Below are 12,377 nucleotides of genomic sequence, written 5' to 3'. Positions count from 1 at the left end.
TGGGGAGGATGGAGACGGAAGGCGGGAGTAGGGTGGAAGAGGTGGTGGAGATGGAACGGGGAGAGGTGGGGTGAGAGGTGGGGATAGGTTGACCAGATAGCAAGTGTAAAAAATCAGGACAGGGATGGTGGGTAATAGGTGCCTGTATAAGAAAAAGCCCCCAAAATCGGGACTGTCCCTATAAAATCGGGACATCTGGTCACCCTAGGTGGGGAGGATGGAGATGGAAGCGGGAGAGGAAGGAAAGGAGCAAGAGAAAGAAGTGTGAAAGAAGGAAACGAGAAGCAAAGAAGTCTGAAGAATTCCTGATATGTCTGCAATTGGAAGTAACAAGTATGAGAGACTCAAGCTTTTATTTAAGGGAGGGAGGGGGAGAGTTTCCCTTTGACTTTTGTTTAACTTGTGACAGAACAATGTTACTGTCATTGTAACAAGAATTGTTTGTAGGTGGTGAGGTAAGTTCTCCAACCAGCTGAAGTGCTTGTTCCCTGACTCTAAACATTCAATAACTTCCAAAACCCGGGCAACATTTCACACCCTTCCCTATTTTGGGTGACCTGCTGTGTCAGTTGCTGAATACATATTTCCTGTGACAGTAATCACTGGTGTCATGTTAAATTTACCTTGGTCTGCAGCAGCTTTGCTGCGTTTGTGTGGCTTTCCCTCCAGCCCTTGTGTTGATCAGAAAAATTCCCATTCCTTATGAGGGTCAATAAAACTATGCTACAACCTCACTAGAAGTAAATCTGTTTAACTAATGGCATGCGTCTGATTTCAGCATGGTCAGATCTTGTGGGGTGCAAGTCCAGTGCGTGGAAAAATCAATGGAAGTTTTGCCATTGACTTCTTGGGAGCAGGTCCTCATACCGCAGTGAATGGTAACAGTGAACAATTGCATTCAGGTTAATCTGTCAGCAATAAGTGTTACTACCATGCCATAGTCAGGTTTCCAGAGTTTGTATGAAGGCCTTTCAACCTTTTATTGCCATTTAAATGGACCCCCGCTTCTCTAGACTGCTTTATGGTGTGAACAAAAGGAGGAAGAAAAGGATTAAATATTGCTCACTTTCTGTTCCATTATCTCAGTGTTTTTCTATTAACTAATTATATAAGTCTTATGACACCCCAGTTGGGTAGGTGAATTATCCCCATTGTACAGAGGGGGGAAACTAAGGCACAGATAGGTGAAGCAACTTGTCCTCAATCATGCAGCGAATTAATAGTGGAGCCAGAATAGAACCCTTGCTCTAACTTCTGAGGAAAAGTAATGGGGCAGATACAGTCTTTAGAGGCCCCTTAGCCATGATGCATTCTAACCCAGAGTTGCTCCAAAGAGACGGTCATGTTGAGCCAAACAATGGTATTGGTCTCTTGGGGTTAAATCCCAGCAGGGGTTTCCACAGCGCATCTGAGAGAGGGCCTCCCACAGTTGAGGTATCAGGTGCAGTTGAGCTAACTTAGGCTCAGAACCTTAAATGGGACTGGGTCTCTTTTATGAGAGAAAAGAAAAAAGGGATTGCTGTCTAAAAACCAGGATAGAGTGGCAGAAAATCTGCTTTGTTTATGTATGGCTTATTTTGGAGTTTACAGATTTAAACTGCATAAAGAGAATGTGAACAGGGTCTTGTGATTTATAAGTTTTTGATTGCATAAAAATGTAAAATAAACTTGAAACCCTAGTGAGGGTTTTTCCTCTGCTTTATGTCAAATGCCTGCAAAGTTTCTATTGAATATCATGGATCATGGTCTTGCCATGTCTATGCAGCGTCTCTTTTATATGAAATCAAAATAATCCCCATTCTATGTCCACTAACCATTCTGTCTGGGATACTTCTTTAGAGGCATACCCAGGCCCGCCGACGGGGGGTGGGGGGGAGGGGGAGGGGAAGAAAGGGGGCAATTGCCCAGGGGCCTGGGCAATTTAAAAGGGCCAGGGGGGCCACCAGCCATGACCACTGCCGCCGGCAGCGCAGCAGAGCTAAGGTAGGCTTCCTGCCCACCCTCACTCCACGCCGCCCCCAGAAGCAGCCAGAATGGCCCTATGGCCCCTGGGGGAGGGCAGGGGATCTCCGTGCACTGCCCCGCCCCAAGCGCCAACTCTGCAGTTCTGATTGACCAGGAACTGCGGCCAATGGGAACTGTGGAGGCGGTGCCTGCAGGCAGTGGTATGCAGAGACTCTCTGGGGCTCCCCACCTAGGAGCCGCTGCTAGAGGGATGTGCCAGTCGCTTTTGGGAGCCACCCGAGGTAAGCACCGCACCCCCTGGCCCCATCCTGCACCCCCTCCAGTCTAGAGCCCGCACCCAAACTCCCTCTCAGAGCCCGACTCCTCACCCCCTCCCACACCCAAACTCCCTTCGAGCCCGCAACCCCTCCTGCACCCAAGCTCCCTCCCAGAGCCCACGCCCCGCACTCCCTCCCACACCCAAACTTCCTTCCAGAGCCCAACCCCTCACCCCCTCCTGCACCCAAACTCCCTCCCAGAGCCTGCACCCCGCCCCCCCTCACGCATCCCAACCCCCTGTCTCAGCCTGGTGAAAGTGAGTGAGGGTGGAAGAGAGTGAGCGACAGAGGGAGGGAGTATGGAGTGAGCAGGGAGCGGGGCCTCAGAGAAGGGGTGGGGCAGGGGCAGAGTCTCAGGGAAGGGGCGGGGCAAGGGTCTTTGGATTTGTGCAATTAGACAGTTGGCAACCCTACCAGGTGGGCATGTGGAAGCCCTGGCCATGCCAGAAGAGCACAGGCACAGCACCACCCAAATGTCAGGTGGACTGCATCCGCGCGGGCACGGATTGTGCATGCATGGGGGCCCATTGACTGTTCTGCCCTGGGGCCCAAAATTGCTGTTGGTGGGTCTGGCCATACCATTAACGTACTTCTAGCTTTCTGATAAGTGGCCTTTGTTTCAAATTAACATATCAGTGAGTTATATGTATAGGCATACATTGATATTAAAATTATATAGTATTTAAATTTGAGATGTTTTATGAACATATAGTAAAATATATATATATGCACACAATCATCTCCACCTCTACTTTGTAATATTGCTGGAAACAGCAATCCCCACCTGTCAAGGGGCCCTGAGTTGTTTCCTAGTAATCCCCTTTCAGTTTTCCTTCTTAAATATGGGCTAGTCTACACTACAAGTGCTACATCAGTGCAGCTGCACCACTGTAGCACATCTGGTGAAGACGCTCTTTGCCAATGGGAGAGAGCTCTCCCATGAGCATAATAAATCCACCTCTGTGAAAGGCAGTAGCTATATGGGCGAGAGAAGCTGTGTCATAGCGCTGTCCACACCGGCGCTTATGTCGGTGTAACTTACGTCACTCAGGGGGATGGCTTATTCACATCCCTGAGCGACCTAAGTTAAACCAAAGTAAGTTGTAATGTAGACCTGGCCTGAATAGACCTTTCAGTGGCTGTCCCTGATCTTTTTCCCTTGTGTAAGAATAAAAATTTACATATTCTCATCTACTTGTAGCTAGTCTCTCCATTCAGTCCTTTAATGGGGCTTTTAGTATCACCATAGAAGACATCCCCATTTTCCCCAATCTTTTTTATTTTTCCTGGCTTTGTATTTGAATAATCATGCATTATAATGAGAACAAATCACTCAAGGTCTGTCTCTACACTGGGAGACTGTGTGTTCATTTTCAGCTCTCTAGCTAAGATCAGTCATTACTTTCCTAATCTATTTGGGTGGAAAAGAGGATTTAAAAAAGAAAAAAAGAAACCCAGCTCTTTTTGAAGAGGACAGAAGACAGGGAGTTTGTATCTTTGCGCTGACATTGTCTGCAGGTTGCACAGTCACTGTTACCAAGGCTCTTAATAGAAAGCTGCTTGTAGCAGCCTAGCCTGAGTCAACTGATGACAGAAGCTTATAAAAGGAGGACAACAGGAACCTCCTGAGACAAAAGCAAGTTGGGCTACATGGACATAAAATAGAATTTAGCAAGAGTGCATATTACATGAGCACTATAAATAAATTTCAAAACAATAAAAAGTTGCTGAAAATTGAAAGAAATCCTAGAATTTTTTTCAGATATCATGCCATCCCAATGCTGCACCTGCAGTCCAATTCCATCATTCCCTAACTTGACTTATTTTAAGAATGTTTAAGAAAGGTGTTTCTCCATGGAAACTGCTTTCTTTAGGAAATGCCTAGATCATCTTTTAAGAGCCACCACTGACAACCTGAAGACTAAACTCAGGAAGTCAGTCAAGGACTGCGTTACGGCAAAGCTACAGCTGGATCTCAGTCTCTAGTCTTTATGTATATAATCTGATTAGCTACTACATCATCATAATATCTAAGTGACATTTATTATCTTAATAACTTTATTATATAGATTGACATACCTTCTAGAGTTGGAACTTGCTTTTGCTATCCAGGGCTCTTAGTGGTTATGTTCAAGAGTGTATTACTAACTATGGTAGGAAAAGGGATGATGTATGCCAGTGGAAGTCAAGTGCTAATGCCCAATAGTGTAATACCAGGGGTTACCTTGAAATAGAGAACCTTACAGTTGTAAGGTTGGGTCTATAACTCAATGAGTATGTTGTATTATATCTCATTCAGAATTGGTTTATTGGTCTTCATTCAGCATTTTTTTTTTTTTAGAAAGGAATATCTATTGATTGCAGTGGGTCTCCAACTTTTTTACTGGCGACCCCTTTCACACAGCAAGCCTCTGCATACGACCCCCCCCCCCCCAATAAATTAAACACACTTTTTTATATATGTAACACCATTATACATGCTGAAGGCAAGCAGGGCTTGGGGTGGAGGTTGACAGCTCACGACTCCCCATGTAATAACCTTGGGATCCCCTGAGGGGTCCTGACCCCCAGTTTGAGAATCCCTGATTTACTGTATTTTCTGCTGCCCTTTTTGTGGGATCTTTGTGCCAATCATTATCTTCATGTAGTTATTGGTCATGGATGCTGCTTAATCCTATATCCCCTTTTCTCCTTTGGATTATGTTTTTCATGATGCCTTTTGTATTTTTCCTCCAGGAAAAATCTTAATCTTTCAAATTTTCCTTTTAGGGATGTTTTCTTGAAGAACTGCAGTCAGACCTCTAGTTGTTTTACCTGATTTCACTTGACAGTTTGTTCGTATGCTGGTCTGTAAAGCCACCTCAATGTTAGCAACATTTTACATAATAGTATGTAAAGCATGTTGGAAAATAAGTAAGGGGCAATGGATTATCCCATCTCTGCACAAATTTAACATTGCTGGTTGTACTTGTGATAGCTGTTTTTGAAGACACAGTAAGAATTAACCCAAAGGACACTCCTAAAAATGGCAGGGAAAAAAGTTACCTGTTCTTCTTTGGTTTGCTTGTATTAATATCACTTGAAGCAAACTGAGTCCAGTGAAGAAGACTTTCTACAGTTCTGTATGCCATGCTCAACATTGCTTCCTTTCTGCACCTCCTCATCCTAGGAAGGGTTTACAAAGTGTATGAACCCTAGCCCTCTGCACAGTGAAGTGTTAAATTACTGTCCCTTTGTTTTTAGATGGTCTGTTTTCATTGCAAGCTCTGATGGGCGGGGACCTTATCTTCACATATCCGTATGTGATTGGTGTATGTGGAAATCATACAGTGGTCAGATACGGCACTGGCTTAGAAGCTGTCTCTGTCTTGGGGCTGTTGTGAAAATTTTGTATCCGCTTTGCAATTATTTTTGAACGACTGCTGCAAAAAGAGAAAAATTTCATCACCAAAATGGCAGTCAGAAAATCTAAATGATCTACTGTGCCTACAAAAGAGACTTTTCTAATATTTTCACAATGGAGAGAAGGTAAATAGATTGTGTACTGCGACCTGTGCTGTTCAACATATTCATAAATGATCTGGAACAGAGGGTGAACAGTGAAGTGGCAAAATTTGCAGACTCTACAAAATTACTCAAAATAGTTAAATCCAAAGCTGACTGCAAAGAGTTACAAAGGGATCTCACAAAACTGGGTGACAAAATGGCAGATGAAATTCAGTGCTGAGTAATACACATTGGAAAAAATAATCTCAACTATACATACAAAATGATGGGTTCCAAATTAGCTGTTACAACTCAAGAAAGAGATGCTGGATAGTTCTCTGAAAATATTTGCTCAATGTCTAGCGGCAGTCAAAAAAGCTAACAGAATGTTAGGAACCATTAGGAAACGAATACATAAAACAGAAAATATCATTGTGCCATTATATAAACCCATACTACCCCCACAGCTTGAATAGTGCGTGCAGTTCTGGTTGCCCCATCTTAAAAAAGTATATTAGAATCAGAAAAGACACAGAGAGGGCAACAAAAATTAACGGCATGGAACAAATTCAGTATGAGGAGAGATGAAAAAGGTTGGGACTGTTCAGCTTAAAAAAGAGATGACTAAAGGGGGATATGATAGAGGTCTATAAAATAATTAATTGTGTGGAGAAAGTGAATAAGTAAGTGTTATTTACCCCTTCCCATAACATAAGAACAGGAATCACCCAATGATATCAATAGGCAGCAGATTTAAAACAAACATAAGAAAGTACTTCTTCACACAACGCACCGTCAACCTGTGGAACTCATTTACAGGGGATGTTGTGAAGGCCAAAAATATAACTAGGTTCAAAAGAAAATTAGAGAAGTTCATGGAGGATAGGTCCATCAATGGTTGTTAGCCAAGATAGTCAGGGATGCAAACCCATGCTCTGGGTGGCCCTTGAATTGTCAGAAACATCTGGCACTGTCCTTTGTCAGAGACAGGATATTGGGCTAGATGGACCATTGATCTGACCCAGTATGGTCGTTCTTATGTTCCCTTGGGATTTTTCTCCTGCCCTTGGCTCCTAGAGCTCAACAACACACCTCTCCCATTGCAAAGAAAACATGCAGGAACAGTGTAGACTAGTTTATAGTGTCCTAATTTATTTACAGTTTATCTCTTTCCTAGTCTGTTTGAGAGTAAAACTATTTCCTTTCTCTTTTCACATAGTGACTCAAGCTGCTGAATTTTGTATCTAAAGGCTCTTCAGTCAGCTGGCATGTTGCTGAAAAAGTACAATCTGGTTAGGCAGTTCTGTTTTTGTTGCTAACCAATAATTTCCTAATGTCTAGAATGTGCACGAGAGCTCTCAATCCTCTCATGAGTATCCCAGTTTGAGCTTCTGCACAGCAGCATATATCTGATTGCAACACTGGCTAAATAACATTTCTAAGAGAGCCTGTAGTAATGGGAGCGCCCCTAGCTGTCTTGGATGAGGGCTCTTTGGTATATTCAATAGTAACAGCTTCCCAACAATGGTGCTTCACCGCACAAGGCCTGATTCTGCCAATACGAACTTTCTGATAGTAGTACTTTGCCACCTGGGAATCTTACGGGGGTGAGGAGGTCTGTGCACCAAAAATATTCTCAAGAATGCAATATCAGAATCCTCTTACATAATGACTTTGAAGCTGACAGTCTGTGCGGTTTATTATTAGTATTGTGTTGCTTTAAAAAAAAAATCCTAATGCAAACCAAAGCCTTTTGAGGAAGATTCCGCATGTTGCAAAGATGCCACCTAGTGGAGTAGGGAATCCAGGGTGACTTGCAACCTCTTATTTCCATTCATATGAGTTGCTTACTGGATGTGACAGAGCTAGTTCACTGCTTTGAAGTTTAACCCACACTGAATTAGCGTAATGGTGACTTATCTTGACTTTGAATCAGTGTCTTTTTTAAATCAAATGAAAGCAATTGTAGCTCAGCAATAGGAAGATGTATCAGGTTTTGTCAGCTACATGGCAGGATTTTTATTATACTTGTTTTTCCGCTTGAGAGAGAGGTTTAGGCAGATCCTTTAGGGAAAACAAATGTACACTAAAGCTAATCACATCAACCTAACTAAAATGGGAAGGAGAGTTTTGTCTCATGTATCCAACACTATCAATAAAATCTCAGACTTCCTCCTACTCTATGCTGCATCAGTTGACTAATTTTGCTGTCTTTACCACATATTGAATAGTAGTGCACTTTTCCTTGTTTTGATTGCCAGTTGAAAAGGACCATCCTCAATGGGAAACAATTCCATGTAATTGTTTCTGTTTCAAACTACATCATATACACTGTAACAAACTTTTATTGTGTCTGTCACTGTAAAAAGGAAAGTCTCAAGGTCTTCAAGAAAAGTTTTGCCCACCACTCTTTGGCACACTCAGAGTGTAGATATTTGAAAAAGGTGACCAAGAAAATGGTTTTGTACCATGTATGTTCTCTCTCAAGGATGCCAGATCCTAAATTTGCTGATGTTATATGTAAACAATGTTTTTTTCTATCTACCCTACTCAACTTAGAGTGATAGTTCTTTTCTGCTTATGTGACAGCATAAGTAATAACTCTACCAACTAAATTATGTCTTAAGTGATGCCTCTGCAACCCATTTTTCCTGGTCCATCTGTAACCTAGGAAACAAGTTAGCCCTCCACTTATGATTTAGTTAACAATTCTGTTGATACATAAGCCAGAACACAATCAAGCTTACTCTGCAGTAGCTGTTCTGTCTCTGTGCCACTAAAAAGAAAGTCTTTTGTTAATATAGTGAGCTAAGAGACACGATGTGTCTGAAAACACATCAGGAGCAGAGCTGTTGAGTAAGAAAATGTCAAGTACAGTTCTAGCCTGAAAACTCTCTTTCAATTACTTTGCAAGCTGAAAACAGTTCGGATGTTCGTTGGACCCCTCTTCATAATAGCCATCAAAGTGGCTCACCTATTGTAAAAATCCTTTTCCAGTACCACCATTTGGAGAATGGAGAAACTATATTGCAAATATAGAATTTAATTCCCTGGACTGTAGGTTGGTTTAGTCTAAAGCTCCTTGTTCAGAGTTCTTAGTCATGCTGATCAAATAATCAGCTCCCTTGTAGAAAGATTGGGGTCTTTGGATAGGTCTGGATTCAGACAGGATGTCTTAACTATTTGAGTCACTAAAGTAATATAAGCAGAAATCCAGTGCAATATATGCTGTTGCTTTGTCACTTGTAATTATGTACACCCACCATTAGCTAGTTATAAATATTTACTAGGGCTGTCAAGCAATTAAAACAATGATGATTAATCATGCAATTAAATAGAATACCATTTCTTTAAACATTTTTAGATGTTTTCTACATTTTCAAATATATTGATTTTGATTACAACACAGAATACAAAGTGTACAGTGCTCACTTTATATTTATTTTTGATTACAAGTATTTGCACTGTAAAAAACCCCAAAAGAAAGTATTTTTCACTTCACCTAATACAAGTATTGTAGTGCAATCTCTTTATCATGAAAGTTGAACTTACAAATGTAGAATTATTTAAAAAAAAAAAAACTTCATTCAAAAATAAAGCAGTGTAAAATTTTAGAGCCTACAAGTCCACTCAGTCCTACTTCTTATTCAGCGAATCCCTCAGACAAACAAGTTTGTTTACATTTGCAGGAGATAACGCTGCCTGCTTCTTGTTTAAAATGTTACCTGAAAGTGAGAACAGGCATTCTCATGGCACTAACGTCACAAGATATTTACGTGCCAGATGCGCTAAAGATTCAGACGTCCCTTCATGCTTCAACCACCCTTCCAGGGGACATGCATCCAGGCTGATGACGGGTTCTGCTCGATAACAATCCATAACAGCGTGGACTGATGCATGTTCATTTTCATTATCTGAGTCAGATACCACCAGAAGAAGGTTGATTTTCTTTTTTGGTGGTTCAGGTTCTGTAATTTCCACATTGGAGCATTGCTCTTTTAAGATTTCTGAAAGCATGTTTCACACTTCATCCCTGTCAGATTTTGGAAGGCACTTCAGATTCTTAAACCCTGGATTGAGCGCTGTTGCGATCTTTACAAATCTCACATTAGTACCTTCTTTGCATTTTGTCAAATCTGCAGCGAATGTGTTCTTAAAATGAACAACATGTGTTGGTCATCATCTGAGACTGCTATAACATAATATATGGAAGAATGTGGATAAAACAGCAGGGAACATTGAACTTCTTGGGGGAGAATTGCATTTTTTTTTGGTTTTTGTTTTTTAAAAACAAGCATCATCAACATGGAAGCATGAAGGGGCATACAAATGTTTAGTATATCTGGCATGTAAATACGTTGCAATGCCAGCTACAAAAGTGCCACCATGCAAATGCCTGTTCTCACTGTTTGGTGACATTGTAAATAAGTAGAGGATAACATTATCTCCTGTAAATTTAAACAAACTTGTTTCTCTTAGTGATTGGTTGTAAAAGAAGTAGGACTGAGTGGACTTGTAGGCTTTGAAGTTTCATTGTTTTGTTTTTGAGTGCAGTTATGTGACAAAAAAAAAAATCTATATTTGTAAGTTGCACTTTCACAACAAAGATTGCACTACAGTATTGTATGAGGTGAATTCAAAAATATTTCTTTTGTTTCATTGTTACAGTGCAAATATTTGTAATAAACACACTGATTTCAATTAGAATACAATATATATGAAAAAGTAGAAAAACCACCAAAATATTCAATAGGTGTTCTACTGTTTAACAGTGTGATTAATTTTTAAATTAATTGTATAAGTTAACTGCAATTCATCACAGCCCAAATATTTACTTTAATCTTAGATCTTCTACATTAGTCAACTAGAACTAATACTCTTAAAATACTTATTCCTAATTAAGTCTCCATGTAGTCTGCAGCTATAAAATCCATCCCATCCCAGGGCAGCAGAATTTATGTTCTTGAAAATTATGTCTAACTTTAGTGGTTGTAAGGGCAACCCTTCAGGAACTGACTAATCTGTGCTGTATTTTCAGTCTCAGTCTGCCACTCATGTCTCCCCAGGTGGCAAATACCCCCACTGGTCTTCCTAATTGCCAAAACCTGCAGCTTTCCATTGCCAACAATATTTTTTTTTTTTAAACCACACAATGCAATGGTGTTTTCAGTATAAACAATTCAATATGGTAATTCTACTCCTGCAGTAGAATACCACCAATCTGATGATATAAATTTTTACTGGACTGATTGCATTGATTTGAACATGAAAGTGTTGTGATCCTCCTTTTAAAAATTTGCATTTAGGGATGCTGCAGAAACCCTGCAGTTCAAGGTTAACTAAAGCTTTGATCTTTACCACAGCTATTTTTGTTTCTAGTATTCAAATGAGATTTCAGAGTCCTGAATAGCTGTTAACACTACCTGCAATAAGTCCTGCCCTAGACTTATTAGCTGAATAAGTTATTTGACATCACAATTGTTGAGTGTGTCAGAAGAGGAAAGAGTTGGTTCTTAAGCCTATTTTTAATAGGCAAGTAAGAAACTAGAGTAAAGGAGCTTAAGTATTATAGCATCAATGTTGTAGGAGGTCCACGTGTTCCTGAAGAGTGCAAGTTGTAGTAGTAAGATAGCTTTGAGTTTTGGCTGTTAGTTTCTATATAATATTTAAACTATATTCATGTCTAAGAATACCTGAAAGGCAAATCACCTGCTGTCACTACCACATGATGCAAGCTCACTTATTTTTGTTGAGCAAGTCAAAGGGGAGGTTTGTCATCTCAGAGGGAAGGGGAAAAAAATCCTCATGTGCTAGTTTGTTTAAATAAAAGAGCTTCTGCTGCTTTTGATGAGAATGTAGATGAAGTAATTTATTGGACCAAATTCTATTGGCTAAAGAGATTCTGATATCTTGGGATCAACACAGCAAGTCAAAAGTAGTTAGTTCATTTGGATTCTGTTCCTCATTGTCTCAACTGGAAGGGTGCAATTGAAAACCTCCATGAATAGGCTATTATTGAGTCAAAACCTTGAGAATGAGATCCTATGTTACCTGTATGAAGGTATACTAATCCAGACATGGCTCTTCATCACTATAAGGACAGCTAGTAAGTAAAAGCGGAACCTAGTCCACTTCCTTTCATGTCAGTAGTTTAAGTCAAGACATTAGGTCTTTACTGATGTCTACAATATTCTATTCTGACTATTGTTTGATGTTTGAGTAGCCAAAATGAGGATTACTTTAGTCTACCACTCTTGCATACAATTAAGTAGTTTTGTTCCTTTCAGGTCATTGTTCAACCTCCTTTGAGGAGTGCAAGTACTTCTAGAGAAGTAACTGAAATGGCTGCCTCAATGACATGAGCTATTATCTGGACCCTCTGCACTGCCACAGGTGGTATAAGGCCATAGAAATTAGGCCTTCCTAATATAACTGGTGATTTGATATTATCTTGACCTTTTGAATTCATAGGAGACTCTTCTAGAGGGCTGTGGGGATGCTGGCATAGTTCTGAGGGTTAGATGGGGCTTGAGTTACCTGACAGTCTCCCTTTCTTACACCCCCAAATGACAGCAGTACAAGTCAGGATTGTTTTCAAGTGTTTATTAA

This window comes from Terrapene carolina, unplaced genomic scaffold (assembly GCF_002925995.2).
Source record: "Terrapene carolina triunguis isolate 2854851 unplaced genomic scaffold, T_m_triunguis-2.0 Scaffold714, whole genome shotgun sequence".
Taxonomy (NCBI): domain Eukaryota; kingdom Metazoa; phylum Chordata; order Testudines; family Emydidae; genus Terrapene; species Terrapene triunguis.
This window is presented reverse-complemented; position numbering follows the sequence as displayed.